At 42.4% G+C, this 14,413-nt stretch overlaps 1 protein-coding gene and 1 long non-coding RNA gene across 2 annotated transcripts in view; one reads left to right on the top strand and one right to left on the bottom strand.

Moving 5' to 3' along the window:
• The window catches only part of LOC146808743 (pregnancy-specific beta-1-glycoprotein 1-like), a 321,140-nt gene that overhangs the window by 50,532 nt on the left and 256,195 nt on the right, over nt 1-14,413 (bottom strand). The window lies entirely within an intron of this gene.
• The window catches only part of LOC146808744 (uncharacterized), a 22,111-nt gene continuing 7,698 nt past the window's right edge, over nt 1-14,413 (top strand). The window contains exons 1-2 of the long non-coding RNA XR_014966249.1: nt 1-661; nt 3,326-4,787. This is a non-coding gene — a long non-coding RNA (uncharacterized LOC146808744). The remainder of the gene's footprint in view (nt 662-3,325; nt 4,788-14,413) is intronic.

The following is a 14,413-nucleotide window of genomic DNA, read 5'->3' on the forward strand; positions in this document are numbered from 1 at the left end:
GTTGGGGTGCTGATTGGTCATCCTTGCTAATATTAAGTCCTGGTGCATGTTGATTGAAGTGACGTTCTAAAAAGGATGTCCAGTTGTTTTCTGTTATGTAGGTTGTTAACCCACCATGTGCCGGTTGTAGGAATTTGTTTATCGTTGCCCAGAAACGTGCACTGTTATTTCCTTTGGAGTCGCAATGGGGTTTGGCACAGAGTTCGTTTTCTTGTGTTTTTCTTATGTCCCATTTAAGTTTCCTAAGTTCGGCCTTGCTCTTTCGGAGCTGCAGAAGTAGATCCGTGTCCCCCGGGCATAACCTCAGTAGCCTTAGGGGCATATCATCAAGGACCGGCGATAATTATCGCTAAGCGCACTTAGCGCTAGGATATTTATCGCCAGCTAACGTGGAATTTTATCGCTGAGATAGCGTGCAATCAGCAACGCTTATCTCAAAAGAGATAAAATCCCAAGCGCTAACTGCCAAATGTGAGATTATCGCTGAAAATCCAGCGATAATCTCACAAAGTTTGGCGATAGCTTGTTGATAGGGCAGGGCAGACTTAGCCATGATATCCACCTTAGATTGGATATAATGGCTAAGTCAAACTAAAAGCAGGCGTTAGGAAAGTAGCGATAACCAAGGTTAGTGCGACTTTTCTTATCGCTATGCTTGTTAGTGTGCGTGCCCATTGAGTCAGAGTCAAATTTACTTTATTCGGCTAATTGTAGCCATCAAAGTACATAAAACAAACAAAACAGATCAAATCTGCAATCAATAAAAAACATAAAATGATTATTATTAATCTTCATAGAGTCCTGCCCCACTCAAAATTCATTATCCACAATAGGACAAAGTACACTCCTTCAAAAAATGCCACAGTTCATACAAAAATGGAAATACAGACCACTAACACATAATTAGGCCTGGGAATAAATAAATAAATAGAATAAATATATAAAATACAGTTAGCCCAGCATTAGTCTTATCCAACATTACATATAAAAAAACATAAAAATACATTTTTACGTAACAGGATTCAAAGTCCTGTCCACCTATTATAAAACTTGCTACCCCAAAACAGACCATAGGTGAGGCCAGCATTTGTAAATATACCAACGCCGGCCTAACTTGCTCAAAGTTACATCCTCAAAGCAAGGGAATAATACATTTTCTGCGCAAGGAGTTGTAATATGCGCAGAAAAATATTATATGAAGAGTATTCTGGTCTGAGAAATTGTTGCAAGGACAAGGATTTAATGTTCCCTCTTTGAAATACCCTTTGAGGAATGCAAGGAGCCAGGGAACCATGTTCATCCTAAATCTTATCAAGACAAAAAGATGGTACGGTTTGTTTATATAGGATAAATATGGTTGTGTCTGCCGACCCAGGCTCAATATATATATAAAACTTCTCACCATGGGTTTTTTCAGCTCATTCTCCTCCCTTAGTACTCTTCGTCTATCTAAGAACTCCTGCTGGAGGTCTCTAATGGCATAATGTCTAACATCTTTTCCAGGGTAAGACAATCTCCAATGACCAATTGATTAAGATTTGGGGTAGCTTGTGCCCAAATTCTCAGCCAACACAATAACGGGGCAACCACAATTTGGTCAGAAATAAAACCTGCTCCTAATTCCTCGTGTATGTTAAGAACTGGCGTAGAAGCAGGGACCGAAATCAATCTACGGAAGAAAATATTTTCGACCCCCTGAATTTCTCTGACATCTGTATAACCCCAGATGTCACTCCCATAAGTCGCCATAGGGAGACACTTAGCATTATAGATCTTTATAAGCGCGGGGATTGGTTTTGAGCCTATTCTTTTTGCAAAGTCTAGAGTGGCCCCGGATGCTCTGGCTAATGCATTCTTCGAGTGTGCACGCTGCCTGCACCATGAGCGCTGGTCGTCAAAAAGCACCCCTAGGTATGGAAACACGGGGACTTTTACTAGCTCAAGACCCTTGCAATAGAATTTAACCTTCCTTGCCCTTTTTGACCCTATGGACATAGCATGTGATTTTTTAAAATTGGTAATTAAATCTAAAGACTCCAAAAAAATTGTAAAACAGCTTAAAAGGGTTTGCAGCCTCCTTGCAGTCATGGCAACCAACACCTCGTCATCAGCATACAGGAAAGCGGGGAGCATTTTGGAGCTGGCTCTAGGGATATCTTTACAGCAGGAAATTAGGGAATCTCCTAGCTTATTAATATAGAGAGTAAAAAGTAAAGGGGCCAAAATACACCCCTGCCAGACCCCTCTCTTTACTGCCCATGATTCAGTCAGGCTGCCATATTCATTAAACCGCTCAGCCGCTATTGTATTTTTGTGGATGGCTGCCAGAAAAGAGATTAAATCAGCATCTAGCCCTATATCCTGAAGGATCACCCAGAGTTTTGATCTATTAACAAGATTAAAAGCAGAGGTTAAATCTATAAAAGCCAGATGAAGATCCCCCCGTTTTGCAACTGTATACTTCCCTATCACCAAATTGAGATTAAGGCATTGATCTCAGGTGCCTTTCCCTTGTCTAAAACCATATTGGAGATCGGAAATAATATTTGCTTGGTCCAGCCAGTCTGTTAACCGGGCCAGGACAACTTTGCCCATGATTTTTGCCGCGGAATCAAGGAGCGAAATAGGCCTATAACAGGCCGGATCATCCCTCGCTCCTTTCTTAAAAATTGGTATAATAACCGCCTTGGCCCAAGACAGGGGAAAACCAATCAGGCACGCTGCATTAAAAACGTAAGTTAGAAACTTAGCAAATAGCTTAGGATCTGCCTTGTACAAGTCATCTGGTACTCCATCGGGACCTGGAGCTTTCCCCCCTAAGGTTGATGTGATCGCCTTATTGACTTCGTCAATAGTAAAAACAAGAGGGTTGCATACACAATCACTTTCTGCTGACCCTGCGGGAGTTCCGGGTGTCACATCACTGTACACTTTCCCAAAGTGTTGCACCCACCTCAGAGCAGGAACTAAACAGTCCTTACAAGAGTTTGGTATATCATTAAACAATGAGCTATTAACAACAGACCAGAATCTAGAGCTGTTGGCCAGGACACTAGCCTGACTAAGCTCCTCCTACGCCATCTCCCTTAATTGCCTTTTCCGTCTTTCCACTGCCAATTTATATACCCTTCTTGCATTCTTAACCTGTGAGACCTCCCTGGGTTTTTGGTTAAGTTCCCACATAAGTTCCTTATGGGTATTCTTACAACTTTCATCAAACCATTTTTTTAATTTTGGGGGCCTCCGTCTGCAAGAAACAGTTAAGTTTGAGGCGACCTGCTTTGTAATTTGGTTAAAGGCATCAGGGATCGATAGTGGTTGGGAGTCCTGGTCATTGATAATTGGAGAAATGTCGGTTAGCGACATTTCTCCAGTTATTTTGGGACGTAACGCCCACTTTCCATCTCATTAGAGATGCAAAGGTGGGCGTTAGGGGAAAGGGAGCTAATGCAAGGATTCACGCGACAGCGTCACCTTGCTGATAAGGCGATAAAATTATCGCCGCTTTTCGTCCGAAAACACACGCAAAAGCGGCGATAATTTTATATCGCCTCCTTGTTGATATGCCCCCAAGTGATTTATTTATGACTTTTTTTAGACTTTTCAGAGTTGACCTTTGTGCTCTCGTAGCCTTCCCCGCTATTGTTGAATCATTAGGCAGGAAGTGTCGGGCTCCGGATGAGTAAGAATTTGAGAACATGGACGTAAATGTTTCCCACATGTAAGTGTGGTTTCCCGTGAGATGGCTAAGCTCCTTTAGCTGTTGTTTTGCTGCCAGGAGCACCTCCTTGGAGTTGGCTATGGGGGATTTAATTCTTTTTAGGCTTATTTTGTGGCATGCATGCTTTCCAACTGGGTTAGGGATTGATTTATCTGGTAGTTCATGAATTGAGATTTCCTGCGGCCGATGGTACCTGTCCCCTTTGTCCTCTAGACAGTAGCCTTCTATGTATTGCAAGAATAGTAGAGATACTAAGGTGTAGGTGTAGTCAATTGTAGAGGTTGCATGGCCCAAGAGGAATGAAGCGACCGGTGGGGAATCATCAGCCATTTAGCACCCTTAGTCCAAAGTTCTCCAGATCCTCTAGCAGCTCAGTAGCGCCCTTGGATGTTCTTCCGTGATCTCTATGTGATTGGATTGGAATGTTCCAATGAAAAGACTGGACTTGGGTGTCTCCATTTGAGGTGGTACCTAATATGTGCTGATTGAAGTCGCCTGACAGAATGAAATTTGGAGTGGAATGCATACTCATCAATTGATAAAGGTGTTCAATCCATTTTTTTGAGTCCTGTTTTTTCTGTTTCGGCTTTATGTATATGTTTATTATCAATACCTCCTCCTTTTTTCCGGTGAGGTTTAGTTGAATTTTTGTGCTGTTTACAGCTGGGAATACAGGCGATAATTCCACTGCGCTATGAATTTGTGTTATTTTGATGTAAGTTGCCAGGCCGCCTGATAGACGCCCACAGTTGCTATTCCTTAGAGCGGGTGTGTGGAAACAGATGTATCCCTTTTTGCAGAGGCACCTCTTGCCATGTTTCCTGCAGTAAAATGATATCGAAGGTTTTTACATAGTCGAGAAATTCAACGTCAGTGGCCTTGTTGTTTTGCCTGTTAATATTCCATGAGCATATCCTCAGGGGTAATACACCTTGATTTTCACAATGCCTCGCTGTGTATCTCTGTCACTGTGGGTGGCCAAATGTATTGATAGTTCTGGTGATCCGAAGGGGAGCAGGAGCAAATGCGATGTTAACTGCTGTGCTCATATGTATGTTTGGTGTCTGTGCTGGAGCAGAGTTTTCTGTTGAAAATTTATTGAGTTTTAAGCTCCAGTTTTGTTTAAAATTACTAATTTATAATCACTAATTATTAGTTTTGTTAAAAGTCTTGATTAACCAACATTACTAATGAGAGAAACTACACGTGGGAATGCATATATGTTACTTAATAATATGTGCAACTTAATTAAATGAGTGTCGCAAAAGTGCTATTTGTTTCGTGTTTGCGCTTTTATATTAACGTGCTATAATGCTTCTTTGTGTTGCAGACGGCTAGGTAATTACATACACATAAGGGTATTAGTGGGGACTAACACTGTATAATCATTATGATGTGGTAACGTTGTTTTGTGTTTCTTTTAATTAAGATGGTCCGTTTTGGCCTAAACCAAGATGGCTGCTATTTACAGTCTGCGCTCGAGTGATTGAATTTTGACGAGAGGCCCTGCTGAACATGGTTGGAAGTCACCTGACCACAGCCTCTGTCTGATTTAAAAGTTTCCGTGAGGACAGCAGCTCCGGGCATGCTTCCAATTGCCCTTGGAAAAGAATAAAGCCACAATGAACTACGATAAACCTGTGGTGGCTTCGCTATGGTACCAAGGAAGAGCATTCATAAATGTATCGCTTGCAAACTCGAGTTTCCTTCTTCCGTGTTTTTATTTTTGTGATTTTTCCTGAGCGGAGGTTTTCTAAATGTTACCAAGCGACATTCTTTCCTGCTCACTCTGCTCAGCGGCTCAACGGACGTTCAGAGTTTATTTGTTACATTTGTTCTGCTAGTTTTGTTATAAATATTACTAGACTAGAGAGGGTCTGTAGCTTTTGCATTCCGATTTTTGAGGCCACTTCTTCCTGAACCTATGTTCGTGAGGATCGATGCTGATGCTGAGGACGGCGGCTCGAGAGACTTTACCGAGAGACCTGTCCTGACCATTTAGCTAGAATAGGTAATTATGAGAATAATGATCTTGCTATTGATTGACTTTCATTTGAACTAATTTAGATAAAATGACTTTTGTTTGAATTCCAGTGTCGGGTGGTTATTTCTTTGTCATTTATTGAGTTACAAATGTATTTCCTATGTTTAAAATCATGACTCAGGACAATGTCTTTATGATTGCATTGACCTCATTTTAGATGCAGATTGGTTAGGTTTCTCTCCTATATTCAGTGTGGATAGAGTAATAGTATGAATTCCAGTGTGATGGGCCCTAGCGTATGATGAGTGTATGTGCGTGTGACTGTGGATTTACTCTGTCCGTGGAAGTAGGGAGAATTTATATGCGCCGATCTGCAGCAGTTTCCTGGTAGCAGTATGATGGTTTTAGATTATTGTCTTGATCTGATAGATTGCTTGTACATAGGCTTTTGATTCATTGATTTACGTTGGTATATGTACTAATACTATATGTTAAAGTTGTCGTTTTGAGTTTTATGTAGTGTGTACGGCTTCTGGAATTTGGGAGCTGGTGACGGTTCCGTAGTAGGGCAGAGGGAAGTGAGCGCTGCTCTCGGGAAAGACGGGATTGTTGGAATTACCTGTACGTATGCAGGAAAAACGTGTGACAATTGAAGTTGCGCATCACATTGTCTGGGTTCGGAATCAGTGACATCGTCGTGTGTTACTATTAGGGACATGTTTTCGGTATAAAAGGAGTGCGTATGGTAGCGAAGGTTATCTGTGAAACTCTGGTCTTAAGTCCCAGGGATCCGTAAGGTTTGCCGTTAAAGCTTTCTGCTGGAGAGGTAATAGGTATTCTCTGAGCTTGTCTGAAGGACTGGGCAGAGGTAAGCGCTGCTTGGTTAACGTGTGTTATAATTCTGTAGTGGGACAGATTGTTCGCTGTTCTCGGGAAAGGCAGGATTCTGTGTGGGTGTGATACATTTTCCTGGTATGAAAGTGCATGAATGTATGAGCATTTAATTGATTGTGAGACTCTTTGGAGCAGTCCTAGAGGAAACAGTTAATGGATGTATGTTAGAAGGGCAGAGTAGAGGGATGTGCTACTGTGTCAACGAAAGTAATGATTCCGTAGTAGAGCAGAGGTAAGCGCTGTTCCAGAGAGAAGCGGGATTCTTGTGAGAAAGAATTTCCTTTACTATTCTGTGGTTAGCGAAGCAGACAATGAAGATGTTTATATGTTGTAACTAATAGATTTTGTAGAAATCTGAAACGAAGTCTACTGAAAAGGCTTTGTAAAGGAGGGGTAGACGAGTGACAGGAGACAGAGCAGAAGCGTCTGCAGCGGTGACATCAGGGAGTCAGAGACAGACCGCGCTGTGATTGGGTAGTGGATCAGAACAGTGCTCGCGCTGGGATTGGTGCGTTAGTGTGAGCCGCGCAGGGATTGGAAGGAGTACAGGGTGACGTAGATGCTCCAGGATTGGTGCGTTGGTATGAGTCGCGCTGTTATTGGACAGAAGATCGTACAGTTGCGGAAGGGACTAGAGAATATTGGTAAACGTTAAAATGTATTACCAACCGGAGGAAAAGAAGAAGAAATCCTTGTTCGGTAAAATTAAAAGGTGGTTCGACAAGGATAAAAACATAATAACTAGAGAAGGTGAATTGCTACCTCCGACGAGAACCCCTGCATCCTTCATGGTTGCGAAATATGGGTATCATACCTGTATATGGTTAGATAATTGGGCTAAGTACACTAAGGAGGATGGTGTTTTAGCATTCCCGGAACATGGTTCATTTAATTTGGCCGTGTTGAGAAATTTACGGGAAAAGATGATGTGTCTAGAGCCTAGACCAAGGCCGACACAGTTGAGGCGTTGGTGGAATGGGAAGATGAGGTGCATGAGCGTGAAAAGCAGAGGAGTGGAGGCAATTATAGGTACATGTTTGGGAGGAAATATGATCGTGAAACTCATCATGATCGAATGAGGAGATGGCGAGATGCTAGTATGTCAGAGGGATTATATCCTATGAGGACAGTTGAAGAAACGGAAGGGAGGAAGGGTACAGAAAAGGTGCCTGATGCAGAAGTGAGAAGGTATGGGGCTAATGATTATGAGGATGAGGTCTTGGATGACATGATTTACAAGAGACCACCTCCATATAGACCAGAACCAGAAGAGAGCACGCCAGTTGCTACTCCAATAAGAGATACTTTGCGAATTGTTAAAACTGAGGTTGTGACACCTGATTTGAAAAGTGGTAGCTCTTTCATGGAAAGGGAAAGAGAGAGAGAGCGAGAGAAAGAGAATCGAGTCAGTGACGAGAAAACAAGAGAATTAGCTAGAACGACAACTGAGCTGACTGAGAAAATTAGAGAGCTGACGAAAAATCTAGAAGCTGTTACAGTGCCTGTAACCATAGGTCCGGTTGTGCCTATTTTTGATAAGCAAAGAATGGGTGAAAATGGTTTGACAGTTCCCTATGTTGGAAATGGTTTGGTTGGTACTTGTTCTTTGGAGGAATCGGGAATAAGAACGGGAGGAAATAATTTGAGACAGTCGAGACATGACATATGTAGTGGGGGATCAGAAGTGCAGCCTTATTCAGGATTGAATACTGGTTGTTTAGGAGGATCAATTTTGGAACCACAGAGGATGGCAGAGCAAGTATGTACAGTGAAAAGGTCTACGGAAATAACAGCTGAGGATTTGAATGATTGGTTGAAAGTTCTCCAAAAGAAAGATAAAGATTCACAGGCAATTGATGTAGCCAGGTTGCGCATACAATTGGAGGAGCTTATTGCAGGAACAATTCCTACAGATATACTGAAAACCCATCATGATGGAGAGTTGTTATTTATGTGCAAGAGTATCACCTGGAGGGCTAAAAGTACACATGACAGGTTAAGGGCAATAGCGAGTGAACAAGGAGTTGACATGGATAAGGTGAAAGCTTTGCAGAAGCCTTACAGGGTGGATTTCACCGACAAGGATATTGAGAATCTTAATGGTACTGGCAGAACAGGACAGATTAAGGAAATGATTGCCTTATTGCGAAAATGGGGTGATGTGGAAAAATGGAAGGATAGATGGTACAAGAAAAGGGAAGATTCAGTGGACAGGACTTACTCAGCTTTTCCCATGAGAGAAAAAGAAAAAACAGTGGATGCTTATCCTATGAGAGAGATTCCTGGAGGAGGATATGTACATGTCCCATGGACTAGACAGGATATTTTGTCATTTACGAATGATTTCCCTCGACTGAGAGAAAAGCCCGTCGAGTGGTATAGGCAGGTAGACAGGTTTGTGAAATTGTCAAAAGTGCTTTGGATTGACCTGAATAGTCTGTTTGATATAATTGTTCCAGCAGACTTGTGGGCAGAGTGTAAAATAGTTGTAGATTGGCCTGCTAAGGAATATCCAAGAGATCCGAAAACAGGAGCACCAGACCCGGAGGTTATGAAGAAATATGACCAGGTAATTGTGTTCCTGAAAAATAAGGTACCCCCGAAAGAGACAGACTGGGTTAAGATAGATCGAACACATCAGGAAGCGAAAGAATCAGTTCATGCTTTTTACGAAAGGCTGATACTGGCTTTTAAACAGTTCAGTGGAGACGAACACCTGGGTGACAAGGATTTGAGTCATTTTGTATACAGATTTGTATATGGCTTGAGACCTGAAATTAGTGAAAGAATTCGTGAGCATACAGTTGATTGGCAGAGTAAAAAGATTGATGAAATCTTGAGACATGCAAAGTACTTCAGTGATGAGATTGAAGCAAAACAGAGAAAGCTGAAAGAAAAAGCAATGTGGGCACAGGTGAAGGTTGCTGAAAGACAAGAAGCACAGTTGGTGGAACAGGCAAATAATCCAGGAAATAGACCCAGATATGCAGGAAAAGGAAAGGGGAATTTAGAGGAAGCGAAGAAAAAGTTTCCTTGTCACAACTGTGGACAATTGGGGCATTGGAGATCCGAGTGTACCAATCCACCATTAGTGAGTAATGAGAATAAAGCCTTAAATCAACAGGTGCAGAACGAGGGGTGTAATCATCAGCAGCAACAGCAGAAGGTTGTCAGACAGCAGAGTCAAGAGCCAAAACCGCCCTTGCCGCAGAATAGAGGGTCCCAAAAGTATAACCAGGAGTCAGGATTCTACAATGATGAGCAGGTAAACAAACCGAGACGTTCAAACCCGGTACAGCAGTAATGGTTAAAGAATAAGGGGAGTGAGTCTGAAGGGGACTATTGACGGTGCCGAAGAGAGGAGGAAGAGTGCATACTTGGTGCAACTCTAGAAATAGACCAGGCAGGACCATTTGTAGATGGGAAAATAAATGGGGAGAGTGTTACTTTTTTGGTAGACACAGGAGCGACGAGATCAACTGTCAGGTCAGCAGATATCAGAAATCTTCCTCTCTCGGACGAAGCAATCCAAGTAATTGGTGTAGCAAATACACAGATTAAGACTCGTCTTACCGAACCAGTAAGGGTAAGAATAGGGAAATTTTCAGACATGCACAGATTTGTAGTCTGTGACACTAGTCCAGTGAACTTGTTAGGTAGGGACTTATTGTGTAAGATGAACTGCACAATTTTTTGTACTCCAGATGGAATAGCTTTTGAGACACCAGATGAGGATGTCTTGTACAGGATGACTCTAGATAATAGAGAGAGTGAGATTGTTGGTACATATGCTGTGTTTAACCCAGATGATTTGCCTCAGGAGTTGAGACACACAGTAAAAACAGCAGTTTGGGATTTTACTGGAGAAGATGTGGGATTGATGAATAATGTAGATCCAGTGAAAATTTCAGTGAAAGAGGCGATTGTTTATCCTAATATCCCACAATACAGATTGACACCAGAGATAATTGAGGGAATAGCTCCTATAATCGACAAAATGATTCAACGGGGTGTTTTGAGGGAGTTACTGAGCAGCCCGTGTAATTCACCGATAATGGGGCTAAAGAAACCTAATGGAAAGTTCAGGATTGTACAAGATTTGAGAAAAGTTAACAAAATTGTGGTGGCATGTTGTCCCATTGTGCCAAATCCTTCAGTGATTTTGTATCAGATTCCTCATGATGCTGAATGGTACACAGTGATTGATTTGTGTCATGCTTTCTTTTCAATTCCATTGCATCATGACAGCCAGACGATTTTTGCATTTCGGTTTGGACAGCATATTTTAGCATGGTGTCGTATCCCACAGGGGTATACAGAGAGTCCTTCGATATTCAATCAGTTATTGAAGAAATTATTGGAGAGTTTGATCATGCCTGAAAGCTCAGTACTAGTACAGTACATCCATGACCTACTTGTGGCATCGAAGACGCGTGAAGCTTGTGAAGTAGATACCATTGCTTTACTGAATCATCTGGCAGATGGAGGGTTAAAGGTATCTCCAGCCAAATTGCAATTTTGCAAGAAAGAGGTGCATTATCTTGGACACAATATTGAAAAAGGTCTGAGAAAGGTGACCGATGACAGGATCAAAATTATCAGAGGAATGAGAGCCCCGATGACCCAGAGAGAAGTGAGGATGTTTCTGGGGATGGTGGGTTATTGTCGTCAGTGGATAAGTAATTTCTCCCTGATAGCAAAGCCACTGATTAAATTGACTAAAAGTGAGGTGAGAGACCCATTGGAACTGGATGGAGAACAAATGGCAGCATTTGAAGAGTTAAAGAGCAGAATGTGTGAAGCCCCTGCTTTGGGAATGCCAGACTATGAAAAAGAGTTTGAGTTGTACTGCAGTGAGAGAAATGGTTGTGCACTTTCAGTGTTAATTCAGAAGCATGGACAACTGAGAAGGCCAATTGCGTACTTCTCATCGACACTTCACCCCGTAGCTGTGGGTTTGCCAGGTTGCCTGAAAGCAGTAGCTGCTACATGCAGAAGCTTGGAACAGAGTGAGGGTATAATAATGGGATATCCTGTAAGGGTATTCGTACCTCATGATGTGGCAATTCTTTTGACAAGAAGCAGAACTCAATATATGTCACATAGTCGGCTGACTAAATATGAGAAAATCATTCTAGGAGCATCAAATGTGACTCTTGAGAGATGTGTGAATGTGAATCCAGCGACACTTCTACCAGATGCTGAGAATGTGAATGTGGGAGATGATGTTGATCATGATTGTTTGGATGTGCTTGATTACTGCACAAAGACTAGACCGGACATAAGAGATTTGCCACTGCCTGAGAGTGATCATGTGCTGTTTGTGGATGGATCATGTTTGAGAACTGATGAGGGTGTGCTGAGTGCAGCATATGCAGTGTGCAAGGTTTCAGAAGTTATGGAAGCTTCGCCTTTGAAAGGAGCAAGATCTGCTCAAGTGGCTGAATTGGTGGCATTGACGAAAGCTTGCAAGATTGGGAAGAATTTGAGAGTGACTGTGATGACTGATAGTCAGTACGGATTTGGAGTCGTTCATGATTTTGGCCAGCTTTGGCTACAGAGAGGTTTCTTGACGTCGAGTGGGACTCCAATAAAGAATGCTGAAGTGATTGGGAAGTTGCTTGAGGCGATACAGCTGCCTAAAGAATTAGCAGTTGTGAAATGTGCAGCTCATGGACAAGGAGATGATTTTGTTAATCTTGGGAATCGTTTTGCCAATGACATAGCACAGTATTGTGCAAAGAACAATCATTCGATTAATAGGGCATGAGAAAGGGAGATGTCTTTTTGTTCTGTGATGTTTACTAATGTCCTAGAAACGTGGGATGAAGTGAAACCGTTGCAGGATGAGGCAGGAGATGAGCAAATGAGAGATTGGATAAAGGCAGGTTGTGCCCCAAGAGAAGCAGATCATGTTTGGATCTATAGAGACGGTAGACCAGTCATGCCTAATTCCATGTTGTCGACAATGGCAAGAATGTATCATGGCCAGGGACATCTGGGAAGGGATGCAATGATTAGGTCTTTTAAACAAACCTGGTACAATGCAAAGTTCAGGTTAATTGCAGAGAGCATCTGTCAGAGATGTTTGATTTGTCAGCAGTTCAATACTGGGAAAAAGACAGTGGTGAGTCTAGGAACAATAGGCAGAGAAGGAGGTCCTTTTACCAGAATGCAAATAGATTTCATTGAAATGCCTCAAGTGAACAGATTGAGGTATGTTCTAGTGGTAGTCTGTTTGTTCTCAAGATGGGTGGAGGCCTATCCGACTAGGAGGAGTGATGGAATAACAGTTGCAAAGTTACTGTTAAGAGAGTTGATTCCTAGGTACAGGTTCCCAGTGACAATTGAGTCTGACAGAGGTGGACACTTCTACAATGAGCTCATGGGTTTAATTTGTGAAGCATTGAGCATACAGCAGAAGCTACATTGTGCATACAGACCAGAAGCTTCTGGCGTTGTTGAGCAGATGAACGGCACAATCAAAAACCGTATTGGTAAGATGTGTTTAGCCACTGGAATGAAATGGCCTGATGTCTTGCCTCTAGTGTTGATGACTATTAGGTCTACTCCAGATAGAACCACAGGGTTGAGTCCACACGAAATATTAATGGGACGTGCAATGAGACATGCATTTGTGCCTGTCAACAAGTTGATGACAATAACTGATGACATGATTTTGGATTACTGTAAAGGCCTGGCTGACGCAGTTCATTCTGTGTTTCACCAGGTTGGAGAAGACGCTACCACACTTGAGAAGAAGCAAGCTCATGATCTGAGTCCAGGAGACTGGGTGAGGATTAAAGTACACAGAAGAAGAAATTGCTTGGTTCCAAGGTGGGGAAGGCCAAGACAAGTTATTTTGACTACAACGACTGCAGTAAAGTGTGCTGGTGTGAAAAACTGGGTGCATGCAAGTCATACTCTGAGAGTTCCAAATCCAAAAGAAGGGACTGGTAAAGAGTATTTTGAAGAGTCAGATTCCAGTGATGATGCAGAGACTGAACCAGTGAGAAGAAGAAAGAATCCTGAAAGGGGTGAAGGAGAAAGAGAGTCAGGTGATTCTTTTTTCTTTCCAAGAGAGGCTTCAAGAGAAACATTGAGAGTCTCAGAGGAGAGATCGGATTCTGTAAGAGTGCCTGAAGTTCCGACAAGCAGTGGAGAAGAAAGAAGAGAAAAGAGCAATTCCACAGAGACTACACCTGAATCAGATGAAGAGATTGAAAATCCACTTGAGATTACACCTGAAGGAGCAGGGTCAGAAGAAGATAGAGAGGGACAGATTGCGGAAGACCCTCGAGGAGATGTAGGGAACATTCCTGATAAGCTAGGTGAAGGGACAAGTAGACAGCAAGAAGATTGCGTGTCGGAGACCCGAGGAGGGACAGAAATAGGGAAATCTCAGTCAGTGGTGGAAAAGACTGTGGAGCGAAAGAAAATTGTTGAAGAGCAAGAGGCAAATGAAACAGAATCAGATGAGAGTGAGAATGAGAAATCAGAGGGTCGAGTTCTGAGAAAGAGAACTTGGATTGGAGAAAGAAATAATAAAGAAGTGAGACCAAAGAGGGTTGTAAGAGGAGATATTTGGCCTAACAGAATAAAGAGACTGAGGTACAGACTGACACGGGCAAATTCATCGAAAGCTGAACAGGTGAACGAGGTGTCTAGTCAGAATCAAGCAAAGAGTGATAAAAAGAAGATTACAAAAGAACCGGAGGAGTTCAAGAGAATCAGAAAACCTAACCAGAAGTATAGGTCACCGGAATGGACGTATGTGGCACTGTCTGAAGGTGAAGAGGCAGAAAGTCAAGGAA

Source organism: Triturus cristatus, chromosome 7 (assembly GCF_964204655.1).
Source record: "Triturus cristatus chromosome 7, aTriCri1.1, whole genome shotgun sequence".
Taxonomy (NCBI): domain Eukaryota; kingdom Metazoa; phylum Chordata; class Amphibia; order Caudata; family Salamandridae; genus Triturus; species Triturus cristatus.